Source organism: Asparagus officinalis, chromosome 3 (assembly GCF_001876935.1).
Source record: "Asparagus officinalis chromosome 3, Aspof.V1, whole genome shotgun sequence".
Classification (NCBI taxonomy): domain Eukaryota; kingdom Viridiplantae; phylum Streptophyta; class Magnoliopsida; order Asparagales; family Asparagaceae; genus Asparagus; species Asparagus officinalis.
The window spans coordinates 53,179,615-53,198,005 of record NC_033796.1 but is presented as its reverse complement, the minus strand read 5'-3'; the positions used below and the strand labels follow the sequence as shown (position 1 = coordinate 53,198,005).

Sequence of the window (18,391 nt, the reverse complement as noted above, 5' to 3'; positions counted from 1 at the left end):
GGTTTCTGTAGGCGTCTAGAAATACCTATAGGTGTCCGCACGTAGCTCAAGACGAAGGGAAGACGATGAACATCATCACCTGAGTCAAGAAGGATTATCCAAGTGCCAGACGGGCTTGTCAGTCAGCTCCAAAGTGCCAGACGGGCTTGTCGGTCAGCTCTAAAGTGCCCGCCGCGCTTGTCGGTCAGCTCCAAAGTGCCCGACGAGCTTGTCAGTCAGCTCCAAGTGTCCTACGGGCTTGTCGGTCAGCTCCAAAGTGCTCGTCGTGCTTGTTGGTCAGCTCCAAAGTGCCCGACGGGCTTTTCGATCAGCTCTAAATGCTCGCCACGCTTGTCCGTCAGCTCCAAAGTGTCTGACGGGCTTGTCAGTCAGCTCCAAAATCATGCTTGTCAGTCAGCTCCAAAATTATGCTTGTCGGTCAACTCCAAATACCGTAACAAGAAGGATTATCCAAGTGCCAGACGGGCTTGTCAGTCAGCTCCAAAGTGCCAGACGGGCTTGTCGGTCAGCTCTAAAGTGCCCGCCGCGCTTGTCGGTCAGCTCCAAAGTGCCCGACGAGCTTGTCAGTCAGCTCCAAGTGTCCTACGGGCTTGTCGGTCAGCTCCAAAGTGCTCGTCGTGCTTGTTGGTCAGCTCCAAAGTGCCCGACGGGCTTTTCGATCAGCTCTAAATGCTCGCCACGCTTGTCCGTCAGCTCCAAAGTGTCTGACGGGCTTGTCAGTCAGCTCCAAAATCATGCTTGTCAGTCAGCTCCAAAATCATGCTTGTCAGTCAGCTCCAAAATTATGCTTGTCGGTCAACTCCAAATACCGTAAAGAAGTTAACGAGCACATGAAGCAAGTTAGCAAGGCGTACAAGTCAAAAAGACAACCAAATACGTAAAAACGGCAGAAAGTACAAGTCCCGGAAAATCGCAAAATGCTAAAAAGTTCAGATAAGACCAATTCACCCATGCTAACACGGGACAGCGGCAGCTGACCCGTGCCAACGAGGGTCAGCAGTACCTGTCGCGCAGTCTTGAGCCTCAAACGTGTTTTTGACGGGTTTTGTGCTATTTTCTCGGGATTTATTTATTGCTGAGCATCTCAACTGATTGGATATCATCTTTAAATAGGGTTAGGCTGTTGTCGACTAAAGATATAGCTAAAGACTTTGTTCTTATCCGAATAACCGCATCTGGAGCTCTATAAATACAAACCTAGGGTCTCCTTTCACAAGGGGCATATTATTATCAAGACGATGAGGTGCTGCCAAACTTCAGAGCCAAGAGCCATGAATTTCAGTAAGGACTAGTGAGATCCTGGTGAACTTTAGCATAAAGAAGGAGTCTTTCAAAGGATCTGAAGCTCGTTTCCACCTTTCCTTGAGATTAGGCTTGGTCTTAATCTCGAGAAGAGTACTGATTTTGCTTAGTCGATATCAGTACTTCAGCGAATACTTTTTTTGTGAAGTAGGAGCTCTGATCAATACTTCTGCCAATCGGATCCGATTCGTAGGTGGTCCACGGATAAACCCCGGCATCAGCCAAGATCCCACGCAAACAGCAATATGCGATAAACGTTCTCTGCTGTGTGTTGTTTGAAGGAGATTGTAATTTTTTTTATTTTTTAATTGTGTAAGATCTTATAAAAAAGATCATCCTTTTTCGTACTTATTATAATGACTAAAGTTGTAATAAGTTATACAATAAAGAAAATAATTTCTGAACCAAACAGTTAGTTGAAGGTGCAGATATGGAGGATATCAGAAGTTTAAAGCAGCAGCTGTCAAAGGAGTTTGAAGCAGCAGCTGTCAAAGGAGTTTGACATGAAAGACTTGGGTCTAGCAAAGAAGATCCTTGGAATACAAATCACGAGAGATAAGAAGAGAGGTCTCTTATAGTTATCTCAAACAGAGTACATCAATCGTGTTTTGTAGAGATTCAATATGGGTGACGCCAAGCCAATCAGCACACCATTGGCTAGCCATTTTCGCCTACAAAAGGATCAGTCTTCTCAATCAGATGAAGAGAAAGAGAGTATGGCTAAGGTTCCTTACGCCTCAGCCATTGGAAGCTTGATGTACGCAATGGTCTGTACGAGGTCAGACATTAGTCATGTAGTAGGAGACTAGGAGTGGTCAGCTGGTTCATGTCGAATCTAGAAAAAGCTTATTAGGAAGTGGTCAAGTGGATTTTGAGGTATCTACGAGGCACCACATAGAAGTGTTTGTACTTTGGTAAGGGAGAGGTGTAAGTGTAAGGGTACATAGATGCAAACTTTGGAGGTGAAGTTGATCACCAAAGAAGCACCACCGGCTATGTACTCACTGTCGGAACTACATCTGTTAGTTGGATATCACAGATATAGAAGATTGTTACTCTATCCACTACAGAAGCTGAGTATATAGCAGTGACTGAAGCCAGTAAAGAGATGATATGGCTTAAGGGTTTGTTAATAGAGCTGTGATTCAATCAGGAGAAGAATGTTTTGCACAGTGATAGTCAGAGTGTGATTCACTTGGCTAAGAATTTCGTATTTTATTCTAGAACGAAGCATGTGATTCACTTGGCTAAGAATTTCGCATTTTATTCTAGAACAAAGCACATTGAGCTTTGGTACCACTTCATCAGATCCCTGTTGGAAGATGTCATGTTAAACTGGAGAAGATTTCAGGAAGTAAGAATCCAGTGGATATGTTAACAAAGACAATGACCATTCAGAAACTGGAGTTGTACACAACTTCAGTTGGCCTTCATGCATAGGCAATGAGGGTGGAGCCACATAGGAGTAAGTGTTTGTTGAGATAGACTGCTGATGGCAGTTTGGTCTCCAAGTGGGAGATTGTTGGTTTGGGTGTAGACCAAACCTGTCAGGCAAGCTCGAGCGCTATGTTTCAGGCGAGCTCGAAGAGGGCTTCAAGAGAGGTCCAGGTCGAGGTGAGCTTGTGGCAGATGCAGACGAGGTCCTCGACGAGTTTCTGGTGAGCTCGAGTGTTGGCGAGCTCATGACGTTGCAGACGAGGTCGACGATGGCAAGTCCTAGCGGGGACTCTCACGCAGGCGAACTAGAAGATTTTCAAGCGACCCCCACCCCCTCCTTTCTTCTCTTCTTCTCTGTTTTTTTCTTCTAGCTCACGTTGAATTTATTGAGGGAGAAAATAATTAAGTAAGGGGGATTTAAAGAAGAGGGGAATTTGATTTAAGAGAGGGAATTAAACACTGTAGCTACAGTTTTAGTATTGCATTTATTGAGAGATCTCAAGTTTGAGATCTGCTCTTGAATTGTAATTTCTTGTTAATTAATAAGAAATTAATTGTGTAGCTCCTGTGGATGTGACGTAGGCAAGTTTGTCGAACCTCGTTAAATATTAGTTTAATTTTCTATATACTGTGTTTTTGTTATTTTAGGGGTTTAACATAGCCCCGATTATTACCCAACAAAAGGTGTACCCAACAAAAGGTGTACGCATCACTTTAGACGTGAACATGAAAACAGAGATTTTACTTTAACCCCAAACGTGCTGCTTTGATGTGAGTCTCAACCCCATGAACATAATTATTTCTAAAAAAGAAAAAAAAACATTTAAATGGTTTGGATGCCAAATTCCGTAAAGACCACTTTGTAAACACGCGATGAATAATATAATTGGGCATATGTGCTCACTCCATTCACTTATGCTTATAATGACTGCCATGTTTGGTGCTGATTGTGACTGCTTCCAAACAAACTTTCAAGACTAATGTCATAATTAACAATGACCTCAAAAAATCATAATTAACAAAGAAATGAAGAACAATCTCATAGATATAATCTTTTGTAAAACTTTAACAGCGGCTATATATAGTTTTAATGATAGGGCATTTAGCCCTATTTTTACTTAAAAAAAAATCTTATGTAAAATCGAAAGTAGCCGTGATATTTTTAACTAGAAATTAATATTGGCCAAATTGGATTACAGAAACCCATATTCTGATCTTTGCATGATTGTTAGAAAACTGCCCCAAATTTTTAAAACGGGCTCAATATAATAACCCCCACCCCACCCAAAGTTTAAGGATATCAGAAGATCCCTTTTAACTTCGAAATTTTAGCAAAAAACCCCCTTATATTAGGGAGATTTTCTGATAAAACTGCAAAGTCAAATGGGGTTTTCTAATAAAATCTAGAAGTTAGTGGAGAGTTTTGTAATAATCTATGTAATTAAGGGGGTATCCTGATATTTTGAAGGTTAAGAGGGGTTTTTTATTTATCGTCCAAAAGTGAGGGGACTTTTCCGATATTTACCCTTTTAAAAGTGATGTCTCCTCATTTCCATTTCTTGTCAAATAATCATGGGTTTTGTAATGTAATTGCCAGTTTTTTAAATTAGTTATATTGTATCATAGTTCAGGTAGATTTAAGAATTAAATGTCACTTTTAGAACTCTGGAGGATTTTTTGCCAATCAAGCAAACTTCAGATAGATTGTTTTTGTGAACTATCCTATTTGACCAATTTGTCCGTATAACGAGTAAGAAAGTGATAGGGTTGATCAAAATTATCCTTTTAACTCGTTTTATGACTCATATAAAATATTATGTTTTTTACTATTATATTTAGTTAAAACATCCAAATGCATGGTAACTAACCCAAAGTTTGTAGGATTGAGCAAATTCTAGAAGAGGTTTTATTATTATTATCTATACCACTATTTAATGGAAATAGTGAGGGTGAGTAAAAAATGGATGAGATTGTTGTAATCTCGTTGTTGCATCTACATACATCACATATCAACATTACGAATCGAACATGAAATGTAAAAGTAAATAAACAAGAAAAAGAGATAGGGAGAAAGTGATCATCTCATTTTATTCATCTTCATTTCTCCTCAATACATTTTGTCTTCCATGGATTACATTATATAGATGTGGAAGAGAATACTAAAAGTCACAAGTAGGTGAAGAGACTTCTTCTAGTAATGTCCACATTCATTATATTTATATTTACAACACTCCCCCTTGGACATTACTACCTGATGTCAATGCCTCGTTAAAAACCTCGCTAGAAAAACCCAGTGGGATAAAAACTAGTCGAGGAAAAGAGTACACGACATTAGTAGATCCTTGTTGCATTAGTTGCCTCATTAAAAACCTTTAACTAAGAAAACCATGTGGGACCAAACTTAGTAAAGGAAAAAAGAGTACAACTATAGATCTTCATGATCCAAACTTGTGTTGCATTAGTTGCCTCATTAAAACCTTTAGCTAAGAAAACCCTATGGGACAAAACTTAGCAAAAGGAAAAAAGAGTACAACTATAGTCCTTCAAGGCATAATCTTCGAGATTACGTTGAAAATTCGCTCTCCCTGATGATGACAATCTTCTGAGTCTATGCTAAAAAAAACCCAGTGGGACAAAACTTTGCGAAAAGGGGCAAATTATGCTAATAGACCTTCAGGGTCCAATCTTCAGGATTGTTCTTTAAGAATTTGCTCCCCCTGAAGAAGATAGTCTTTCAAGCCTATGCATATTGTGAACATATTTCTCATAAGTTGACGTAGGCAGAGATTTAGTGAACAAATCTACAAGATTGTCACTTGAGCGAACTTTTTCGATGGTGATTTCGCCATTCTTTTGGAGCTCATGTGGATAAAAGAATTTTGGCGTAATATATTTTGTCATGGTTCCTTTTACATATCCACTGCTCATTTGTGCAACACAAGTTGCATTGTCCTCATAAAGGACAGTAGGGGGAATATCATCTTTTGCTAGACCACATGAGCCACAAATATGTCGTATCAACGATCTTAATCATACACATTCTCGTGAGGTTTCATATAAAACGATAATCTCTGAGTGGTTAGAAGTATTCACAATGGTCTGCTTAACAGACCTTTAAGAAACGACAGTACCACCACAGAGAAAAACATAACCAATCTGGGATCTGGCGTTATGGGGATCAGACATGTAGCCAGCGTCCTAATAGCCCGCCAATGTCATATCTTGGTTCTTTTATAGAATAGTCCAAGATCTTTTGTACCTTGAAGATAGCGAAGGAAATGTTTAACGACATTCCATTGCCTCCTTGTAGGATAAGCACTATACCTTACTAGCAAGTTCACCGCAAATGCAATATCAGGCCTGGTGCAATTTGTGAGATAAAGAAGTGCTCCAATGGTGCTCAGATAGGGAACTTCTGGCCCTAACATTTCTTCATTATCTTCTTTGGGTCTAAATGGGTCTTTATCCACTTCGAGGGACCGGACGACCATTGGTGTGCTAAGTGGATGAGATTTATCCATATAAAATCTTTCCAAAAATGTTTTTCATATAGGTTGACTGGTGTAGCAAAATTCCTTCTGGGAAAATGCTCGATCTACAGGCCGAGACAAAACTTGATTTTTCCCAAGTCTTTCATTTCAAACTCCGTCTTTAGGCATGAGCTAGCTTCTGTAAGCTCCCTGTGCATTCCAATAACATTTATATCATCAATATAGACTGATATAATACAAAAGCTATTTATAAACACACAAGGGCAAACATCATTATTTGCATATCTCCTCTTCAGAAGGAACTTGCTCAGTTAGTTATACCACATTCTACCCGACTGTTTCAAGTCATATAATGACCTTTATAATTTAATGCTATACATGTTGCGATTCTTGTTTTCTCTTAATTCAGGAATTTTAAGTCTATCAGGGACTTTCATATAAAAGACTCATATAAAAATATGGTCATGACGTACATATACTGCATATATAAATTCATAGTTTCTGCCATATTAACTTGCGGAACGTAATACAATCACTAATAGGAGAATATTTTACATCTAAATCGATGTCGGGTCTCTGCGTGAACCCATTTAGCTATGAATCTCGCTTTATATCTCACCACCTTACAATTCTCATTTATTTTTCTTACGAAGACCCATATATATATCCTGCAAGGATATATGAACTACAGGTTCAAAATACTTTAGCGAGTTCGGCTTAGCCTCAATTGCCACTTTCCATCTCACCTAGTCCGAATGCTTCAAGCACTCTACTACCGACTTAGGTTCTGGATCCAGATTATTTTCGGAGATAGTAAGAGCAAATGTAGAGGCAACTATGTTGTCGATAACTTTTATATTTATATTATATATTTCTCCTTTTTCCAAATCCTCGTCATTTCCCTTAACAATTGGATTTGGCCATTCCGCATCTCCAGTATTGTGATTATCAAGTGCACGTGCAATTTACTGGAGATTCCATCTTCAGGATGAACCTCTTCCGGAGGTTATGGGAGTGACTGTCTTTCTATATAGAATTTAGTTTACCGCGGACTTTTATCTTTTTTCATATGCTTCTAGCACAGTATGCTTCTGGCTTACCAAATCATCAATGATATACTCAACATGAATATGGGGCTTAGTCACTCTTTTCTTAGCAGATTATCATGCGAACTTCTGGTTCAGTTTGACTAGTACGTGGATATAAATATTGAAGATCTTTTTCACCAATAGAATTTCTTGACATTATTTTGTATTTTGGGCACTAATCTCCCCCTAATGTCGAGAATTGATCTTTAATAAAAATACAGTCAACGTACCAAATTATAAATTGATCCCCTAACATGGGCCATAGGTACTAAATTATTGACGGAGTTTCATAAATAATGTATGTACCTTCACCGAGGTCCCATAGAGGTACGCTATGGTGGTGATATAGAAACGTGGACTGCAAATAAAGAATACCAGATGGGAAATGTTTCGTTTCTACACCACATATTAGATAAAGGGGGAAAATTATGATATGCAGTTGGTCGGATTTGGTTTGAATGCCCCATTTAATTTAAGAAAATCCGACGAATCATATTTTGTCCAAGATGACCCAATCGCTCATGCTAGAGTGTAAAAGAATTTGGGTCCCTAAATCTCAAACTTATCGCAACATGGTGTATTTTAGGTCAGACAAATTCTAAAATATACACATATGAATAAAAACCACATAGGTTCACAAGAGTTTAAAGCAAAATCAAGATAAATTAAAATTGTCTGACAAATGCATATAATCCAAATATAGAAAAACCAAATAGTTTACCTTGATCACCTCAATAAGATCTACTACCTCCCCCTCGTCCGAGCTTATGAATTTGAATTATGACATGTGCTTCAGGCACTATGACTGAATCAATTAAACTTGCATTATGGTTTCTCACAACAGCTGGTTGTGTTTTTAACAACTACTAATACAAGGATTAGTTCATAATGCTTTTAGTTGTACTTACTATTGGAAGAGTACAAGGTTACTTGTTGAATTGTATCCAGTCGAGTGTTTAAAATCCAAAAATGTCTATAGGATAAGATCTCCTACTATGTTCATAGCCTCCCCCTTGTCCACGCGTATAAGTAATTTTCTGAATTGTAGCATGTGCTACAAACACAGCTAGTAAGCCAACTAGTCTGACATTGTGATTTCTAATCATCAATTGATTGTGCTTCTCTGCGACTACTAATCAATTCAAAATGCTAAGTGTAATTCTTGGTCATGTACTGCTGCTGGAGTACAATATTATTTATGTGGAATAGGGAAAAGAATTTTTCGATCAATTTTATCACTGTCTGTAATGTTCTGCTTACAGAGTTTCAAAAAGAATTTTTCGATCAATTTTATCACTGTCTGTAATGTTCTGCTTACAGAGTTTCAGCTGCTAGATAATTTGGTACTCTGTAATGTTCTGCTTACAGAGTTTCAGCTGCTAGATAATTTGGTACAGAGCTGAATCATATTTAGTCGTGTATTTGAAATCCAAAAAGTTCTGATTCAGTCTGCCAGTTGCGTTTGAGGAAAGATTATTGGTTTCCATAGATCAAAGCGATCCTTCAGGGATTGCCCAGAAAAGTGAATACTTTTTCACTGATGCATTTAATTTTTCACATCTTAATTGATAGAGAGAAAATTTAAAGTGTTTGCCTTCTGGACAAAGATACTTAAAGAATCAAGAGATATAATTGTGCAAAAATCACAGGTGTGTCCAGTAAAAAATGAACGTTCTATGCCAAAGACAGGTAATAATTACTATCATATATCACAGTGCACTAATCATGGGGATGAAAGATTAGTACATGAGAAATTAGAAATATTCACATTTTAATAAGATCACACATAATCACAAAAATCGTCAAGCTCCTTTTTCTAAAAATCTTCATAAATGTTATCTTTCAAATGTTTTCTTCTGGCAAACTAGTCTGATATTAAAATACACACAAAATTTATAAAATATTGCACTATACAAGATGTGCATACAAACAGAAGCGAATAAATAAAGGAGCCACAAATCATTAGTTACAGTGCATTTGCAAATTGTATTAAACCAGACTGGATGAATTCAACATATAATAAATGGTTTATTTGCATGGTTTATTTGCAAATTGTGTGTTCCGATATCTATCTCATTTGAAATATCAAGTGAGTAACCTTTGCTTCTTGCTATTGAAATACCTATGGTCTACTGATATATTAACCTTTGCTTCTTGCTATTGAAATACCTATGGTCTACTGATATATGAATTAAATGAATGAATCTCTTGCCCTATGGCCTATGGGTGATTTTGGTCTACTGATATATGAATTAAATGAATGAATCTCTTGCCCTATGGCCTATGGGTGATTTTTGAACACTAGGATTCATTTTGACAACTTTGTTGACCATATTATTGCTTCCTTCTTGTCTCTCCATCTGTTTCCATTTTTTCCATTTCATATCAACATTACGGACAAAAAAATAAAGAACATGTCTTATCACTATATCTATCTTGCCATCAATAAAATCTCCTATAATTTCCTTCATCATTTATAAATTATAATGCTGGTAAAGACAAAGACAGGTGAAGCTGTAGTGATCGTTTGATTTAATCTCCTATAATTTCCTTCATCATTTATAAATTATAATGCTGGTAAAGACAAAGACAGGTGAAGCTGTAGTGATCGTTTGATTTCTTTTTTTTTTGCTTCAAGTTTTTTAGCAGACAATTAGTTCATATTTTTCTAGAATTGCCAAAGCTCTTGGATAAATACATGCACTTACTACAATGTTTTGTAATTCATTAATATATAGGCCAACTCTTGACAACTCTAGTAGAATGGAATCCCACGATTTTTTTTTCTCCATGTAATATACATATAAACTTAGGATTTAATAACTTGCGTTGAGAAAATAAAGATATTAGCTCTATTTGTAGAATTGTGGGTAACTACAGTTGTCGATATGCTTTCTCAATATGCAATCAAGTATAAATTAAAGCTATTGAAACACTACAGTTCACTTTTGTATATCTGTTATTATAAGCGTGAAATCAAGTATAAATTAAAGCTATTGAAACACTACAGTTCACTTTTGTATATCTGTTATTATAAGCGTGAATAGTTCTATCAGCAAGACAGCACCATCCCACGAATTTCCAATAAAAATCAGGTAATATAGACATATATATTTATTGCGGACTTGATGAAAATAAAGGCTCTACATTACAGTCATACCTTAGCAGCAAGGATGAAGATATCATTCGTCCTCGAAAGATACGATTCGTTCCTAGAACATTCACCGAAAGTTTTCTTTGTCATGGATTCAATGATCCCAAGATGGTTAGAGACTCGTGCTGATAACGTGTTGTAATCTCGTTGTTGTATCTACATACATCACATATCAACATTACGAATCAAACATGAAATGTAAAAGTAAATAAACAAGAAAAAGAGATAGGGAGAAAGTGATCATCTCATTTTATTCATCCTCATTTCTCCATCAATTTCCAAACACGGCTGCACCAAAATGGTTACCTACTGTAAAACCCCGAAAATTTGAATATAGTGTGATAAATAATTATAAATATGTTATATGGTAAAAATAATGTATTTTGATGTTTGAGTATGATAGGAATTGATTTGAGATCAATTCAATGTATATTTGTGAATATATGAGTGTAAATGCACAAAACATGCACAAAGGCAAATAGTGATAATCTGAGAATTTTGACCAGTTGAGAATTTCTATGAATGGCATACTGATTCAGTTAGAATATGGAAAAGTGTATAAGACCAAAGTTGTAGGTCTCTTCAATATCTTTCCAACGAATCTTAAATCACCTCATTCCGAGATCGTATGAGAAAGTTACAACATTTTTACCGAACCCCAGTCTGAGCATGGCCCAGAACTCTGAGCAGTCGACCGCCGTGGTCGCTGCGGTCGACCGCTCAGCGTACAGACGCCAGTTTCAGTTCTGTTTCGGGTTGGTTTTATTTATACCAAAACTGGTTGTTACCCTACTTATATATACTCGTTTTGAAGCCCTCAGAACCCTCTTTTGAACCCTAATAGCCTCAGCCCCCTCCTCTCCCTTCCTCAAACCCTAGTTTGCATTTTTTGTGATTTGGGAGGAGCTTCGAAGGATTTTCAGCGGATTTTCTTGGTGTTTCATCAAAGGGGATCGTTCTCCTGCAGATCTAGGAGCTCAAAGGCGAGTAACATCTCGCCCAACTTCACCCCTTTTCGTTTTTATGCTTAGATTTGAGTTTTAATCCGGTTTTTTTTGAGCCCAAATCGTATTTTGTGTAGATAAAGTAGATCTTATGGCATGAGGTGCAAAAATTATATTTTTTAGTCTTAAAAAGTTCACTAATGATGTTTAATTAATGAGATCTTGATCTGAAACGTTTTATGAAGGTTAAACTTATTTCTTTACTGTTTAAGAACTTTTTAAATCATGTTGATTAAGGTTTGTGATTTTTGGTAATGAGGTTTTAACTATTTAAACTTGTTTTTGACTGCCATACATTACTATTGAATTGTTAAAATTAGTTGGTTATAGAAAACCTCAAAATTTGAATGAGTTTCGAAGCTGACAGAAACCCAGACTGGGGTTCTGTCCGATCAGCGGTCGACCGCAGCGGACTCAGCGGTCGACCGTCGCGAGTCTTTGCCAGCAGAATCGCTTCTGCACTTTGAGCGGTCGACCGGCATGACCCCAGCGGTCGACCGCCGCCCAGCTTTTGAGCCCAGTACTTCTCGGACCTGCGAGCGGTCGACCGGAGTGGGCTCTGCGGTCGACCGCCGCACAGATTATTATGCCCTGTTTGTTTTTGTTGAACTTTCCACTCGTTCGAGTGTTTGTCTCGACTTTTTAACTTTGGTTCTCAGTCTACTAAGTATTTATGTATGATAGATGGCTTAAAATGCCAGTTTAGAATCACACACCGAGTTGAGTGTGAAATTGGTATAAGTATATCCCCTCATACATCTCATCGACGATTACTATTTGGCCCATGTGGTGGGAAAAACTAGGTTAAACTCAGTCCTCGTGTTGGACAAGCACTACCCCTTTTGTCCTCGTGTTGGACATACCTCTTAGTCCTCGTGTTGGACATACCTTTTAATCCTCGTGCTGGATATGCATTACCACCCGGTCCAGGCGTTGGACAACTGTCACATCCGGTCCAGGCGTTGGACAATGGTCACTTCCAGTCCATGCGCTGGACAACGGTTATACTCAGACCATGAGTTGGACGTTTATTTCATGTAGTCTATGTTCTGGACACTTAATCGTTTTCTGACACGTCACCCATGTGAGTATGATATGACACTTATGTAGAATACGACATGGTTTTCATGTAGGTCATTTTCTTTATTGTTTCTTGTATTAGACCTCGGGTTTGGTACTTAGGGACTTTCAATTTGAGATACAAGGTATATACATGAGGGTTTCCTTGTTTGGATTATTTCGCTCGACGTACCTATGCTCGTGTTGGAATTTCCTAAGTACTAATACCCCCTTATTCTTAGGACAATTATTTATACATATATGATTTGTGTTAACTGTACTTTCTGTATACAACGAGCCCTCTCCCTTGGGATTGGTTGTGATGTTGCTCGCTAGCGCTTTGACGCTCGTTGTCCCTCCCCCTTTTAGGTCACGAGTCAGGAGCCCGGAGAGTCGCAGGTTGATGGCGACACACTTTAGTGTTCAGCTATCTTTTCTAGCTATGCTTGATGTTGGAGCTCCACTGTAGTATTTGTTAGACATTTGAGGACTATGTTATATATGTTGTAAAGGCTGTATGCCTTATTTCCTTTACTCAGACTTATTGTATTTGAGGCTTGTTGAAAACTCCAGTTTGTTCATTTCAGACATTGACTTTGTACTTCGGTATGTTGGATGATGAAATGTTATTATGATCTCTACCATTTCATCAGTTATTCTCTGTATTATCTTTTACTTGCTTTTGTACCAACACATGTTATTGACTCTACTAGAGTGATAGAATTGTGATGGTGAAACATGTTAATGCACGGTATGGTGCATGGCAGGTTTGACATTTTTGGTTTCACCTAGGACTGCAGCCTTGTGTGAACCCAGGGGCGTCACAAGTAGGTGAAGAGACTTTTTCTAGTAATGTCCACATTCATTGTATTTATATTTACAACAGAGATAAACATTTTCTCCATTCTTATTATATTTAAAAGGATAGAATTGTAATTTCATAGGAGAACCTTTTTCCTTTCTTTTCTTTTCTCGTTTCTTTTTCTAGAGTTTTTCAAAATGTTGACGTAAGCCCATTATTAAAGCTCATTACTTACATATATACCCATTACATTGCATATAGTAAATATAAAATGATAAAGTTTTTTTCAAAAAAATACACATAAATAAATACAATAAAAATAACAATTAGAATTTTAATATGTTCCAATATAAATATTATTGAAAATGTATATCTAGACACTTGTGCTAAAAGTTACTAAGAATAGCTTGAATGAAGTATGAAAAATAAATTCTTCTAAAGAACATCATCTAAGAAAATTATGTCATCGCTCAAATTGAAATATTTATCTTAGTCAATTTCAAATAAGAAAAATAAAATATAGCTCATTAAAATAACATACATCATAATAAGCTCTTGAAAAAAATTTATATCCTTTACGGTTTAAAAATGACTCATTTTATATAAAAATTAGAATTTCTAAATTTTAATTTTTGTTGCACGTGAAATACTGCTATTACTAAACTAAGAAAAATGTTTCAAGTACTTTTCTTTTGAATAATAAAGAGATGGATGTCAAATCTCTAGGCAACGTTGCAAATGGTGGCATTCCAGACGGAATATTCCGTCTGGAATAGTTAAAAAACTGTCTGCAATAGCTATTCCAGACGGAATTCCGTCTGGAATAGCCGTCTAGTTAGTTTCCGTCTGGAAAAGTTTAATCCAGACGAATATCAAATCCCATTATATTCAAATAATACATTCACCAAAATAGTAGAGAGATACATAAATTATTTACAAGTTTTTACATAAATTATTTACAATGACTATGACACTGCAGACACTTCTTCAACTCCTTCCCTATACATTTACTCAAGCCCTCTTCTTCTCCTTCTTCACCTTCTTCCTCATCATCCTGAGTGTAACATAAGGACACAAGCAATGCATCAATATATGTACAAACTGATCAATATATGTACAAACTGATCCATAAGGACACAAGCAATGCATATATATAAAAGAGATACCAATAGTTGAGTACTAATTAGAACAAGCAAAATATGACTCATAGCCTATATTGAATCTTCGCGCAAAAAAATCTACCTCAGGTTTGAGATCGCGATGAATGATTCGGTGAGCATGTAGCACCTCCAGTCCCTCTCCTGAAATAGCAGATCTCATAACAAAGTAAAAAAATTTCACAGGTATTATAAGCAACCGTAAGTGGTTGTTACTTAGGAACTTGCATGATCTAATAATTGACAAATAAAGTATGGAATATGTTGCACATATGACAATATTAATATGGATGCAAGCTAAACAAGAAATGCTATCATAAGTACGAGTAAACTGTTGAAATCTGAATTATTTCCCAACAAAATGGATAATATGGCTAGAATTTGAGAAAACTCCAGTCAATATAAACAACTTAACAATGATGAGCCATCAAATCTTCATGAAATGGTAGGAATTCTCCAGCCAGGGAAACTTACGAAAAAGGAAATGAGTTAACATTAATCATAATGGAGGACAGGTAATGACACAAAACCACGGTATATGATAATTTATGTAAGAAACTCAAGAATAGACACGAAACCACGGTTTATGACAACAAAATGGATTTTTTTTTGTGGATACATAAGCACATTTGTTTGTAGTTATTAGAATAACTAGATACATCAAGATAATTATTATGGAGTCAAATTTGTGAACCATATAATTATGCTTCAGAATAAAGCAATCGAGCAAACACCAAAGAGGAACAATATATGAATCTATTTCTCTTCGTACATTTATGGAATACCTTACTACACATGTTTCAGAAGGTAGCTCCAAAATGTACGACGTTAAGAAATTAATCGAGTTGTCGCAATTAGAGAAGTTGTAATCTCTTAATCAATTAACTAATTAGCAGCTTCAGAATCTTAAGGATTATAATTCAAACATGGCAGACTGAAACATACAAAGAGTCGCTTCAGCAAAAGGTATAATAAAACAGAGAGAGGAACCGCATACAACACAACCCGATTTGTTTAATTTTTAATTCTCATATTAAGACTCCAAGATAACTTTAATCAACCACACGTAATCTTTACAGCTGATGATGCGATCCTAAGCCAATTTTATCATCTAGTAATGCTTTTTTTTAGCATCTGAGAACGTTCTTTTGTCAGATTGCTCCGTAGATTATATAGAGAATAGAGTTACAGGAGTGTGTGATCCCACTCGGCTATGAGTCATATTTTGCACCAGGAAACAGAGATTCAATATAGGCTATATATGAAACCTCATCGTTAAAATTTTGGATTATTTGATGATACATCCCCCCAAATCAACAAGTAAATATCTACTGGATATAACTGTCAATTAGTTGCTAACCAGAAGATTTTCTCCACAAAATTAAATATCTACTGAATATTTGCATCATTACTCCACAAAATTAGTTGCTAACCAGAAGATTTTCTCCACAAAATTAAATATCCACTAAACCAAGTACTGTATCCAGAGAACTAACCCGGTTTATCTGGTTTCAAACATGTTTGTCAGGATTCAAAGCTCTTTTCCTGTAAAAATATGGAGCTGAAGTTTAGTATCAGATCAGTTGTACTGATTGCACTTACTTGGTAGAACACCATGTCTCTATGAGTATCCACAATTCACTAGAACGGAATAAATAATCACGTTTTCTTTTGAAATTATCTCTGTTAAACCCCACTCCTTTTATTCAACCAGGATCCAAATTATTGTTCTTTTAGGTTTATAATTCTACTCCTGCTTCCCAATTTCTTCGTCATTACCACCCCCCCCCCCAAAAAAAAAAAAAAAAACAATCCCTAACTCCTATTTTACTCAAAATCAGAGGAAAATTTGAGTAAACCTGGCTCACCTCCACAATAAACACAAGCACGGCGAATCCATCACCATGGTCACCGCCTACGACTACCCCGCCGCCGTCCAGCTCGACGCTGCCGGCATCGACATCTGCCTCGTTGGGGACTCGGCCGCCTGGAGGAGGCGGAGCGCGCCAGGAGGGGGGTGGGCTCCAGGGAGAAGGTGGAGAAGGCGGTGATGATTTGGTGGGGTTGTAGGGGTCCTCGTCTCCGTCGCCGGAGCGTTGCGCTTGCCGTAGCCTGTGAAGGGGACGAGAGGGAGGAGCCAGAGGTTGAAGAAGAGGGAGAGGATTTCGATTTGGGGGGGGATTTCAATTTTGGAGGGTTTCTTAATGTTATTTTGGGCGGAACTTTTGGGTTGGGAGGGGGAATTTCGATTTTGGAGGGAGGGAACTGGTGTTTATTTCTTTTAATACGAGCCAAAGTATTTTAGACGGAAATTTCCGTCTAGGAGTTATTCTAGACGGAAATTTCCGTCTAGAATGCTTAGTTATATTAAAAAAAAAATTAAAAATATAAAAACCGTCTAGAATATTATCCTAGACGGAAATTTCCGTCTAGAATGTTTTATTCTAGACGGAATATTCTAGACGGAAATTTTCCGTCTAATTTAATACAAACTAGACGGAAAATTTTCCGTCTAGAATATTCCGTCTAGAATAAACGATTTTCTACTAGTTAACTATTATTTTTACAGTTGTTTACAAATAACAAACTAAGTACTTCTCCCGTTCTTATAAGCTTTTTTTTTTATCTAAACAACAATATCCAAAACATATATATAAGAACATGTATAATGTGGTCAGAAAAAAGTTGTTTTATGGTCCAAAAAGAAATAATTACATAGGTATGTGATCTTAACAAGTGTCCTTCTTTAGACTCTTATCATAATCCATAATTGAAGAAAAACGCTGCGTACATCACTTTCTCATGCTCAAATGAAAGATTAAATAAAAGGTTAACACCTTTGGAAAGATAAAATAAAAGGTTATACCTTTTGATCCTAAAAATAGCATCAAATATCAATATAGAACAACTGGCACTACCATAATTAAATCAACACCACCAAAGATAGGGCACCAAGTCTAAAGTGAGATACACATCACGATGGGATTGCAATTGTAATTTGTAAATACCACTTCTAGAACAACATGAAACACACATCAAAGCGGGGAAAATATCTCTTTCTTTCAATATTACTAAGATGGTGTTTGGGGAGGCTTATTTTTTTAGTCAAATTAGCTTTTAAACTAGATTTTTTTATTTCTACCCGTCTGGTAAGATAATAAATAAGTTAGCTTATAAGTGATTTTTTTTAAAAGCTGATGTAAACTAGCTTATAAGCTCACCCGTATAAGTAAAGTTTGATCGAATAAATTATTATTCTACCCAAATAATTTTTATAGCAATTTTATCATAAAAACAAAAAGCAATTAGAAACCAACATAACTTAAAGCTTTTAAGAATAATAAGTTTTTTTCCAAAACGCTCTCTAAAACCGTCTTATTAAACTACTAGTCCTCGGTCAGCAAAATCTTCAATCAAATGATAAGAGATGTCCCATCAAATAAAAAGAGAACAAGGCCAGTACAATGGGATTCAGGGCCCCTCTCATCTTTTACAAGGTATAATGACAAAACGAAACAAAACAAAAAACAACAGTGAGTGAGAAAGACGTGTGGAAACTATCTAGTGATCGTTATATCAGAGTTGAATCCGTCAGTACCGAACGTAGATTTAAATATCTGTATTTATTAAGCAAACGGTTTATATTTTATTTTAGGATTGTTTCCACTGAAAGCCACCTCAAAAATATGGCAATTCTGTTTAAGTTAACTTCGATACTCAATTTGTACATAAATCATGTTTTTTTTTAAGTTACAATCAACCATCAAAATTCACTTTTCTTTTAAGTTTTTTTTTTTCCAATTTTGCTGTAACATTCCGTTATCAAATATCAAAGCTATGTTTGGATTGAGACTTGTTTTATCCCGAAATCTGACTTATTAAAAGTTTGGATGATCA

The 18,391-nt window shown here is 36.6% G+C and overlaps 1 long non-coding RNA gene across 1 annotated transcript; it reads right to left on the bottom strand.

The window, feature by feature from the left end:
* LOC109832287 lies at window positions 14,225–16,470 on the bottom strand. The gene is made up of 4 exons (XR_002244684.1): window positions 16,363–16,470; window positions 15,991–16,039; window positions 14,580–14,638; window positions 14,225–14,391 (listed from the first exon to the last, which is right to left on the bottom strand). It is a non-coding gene; the product is annotated as an uncharacterized LOC109832287 (long non-coding RNA).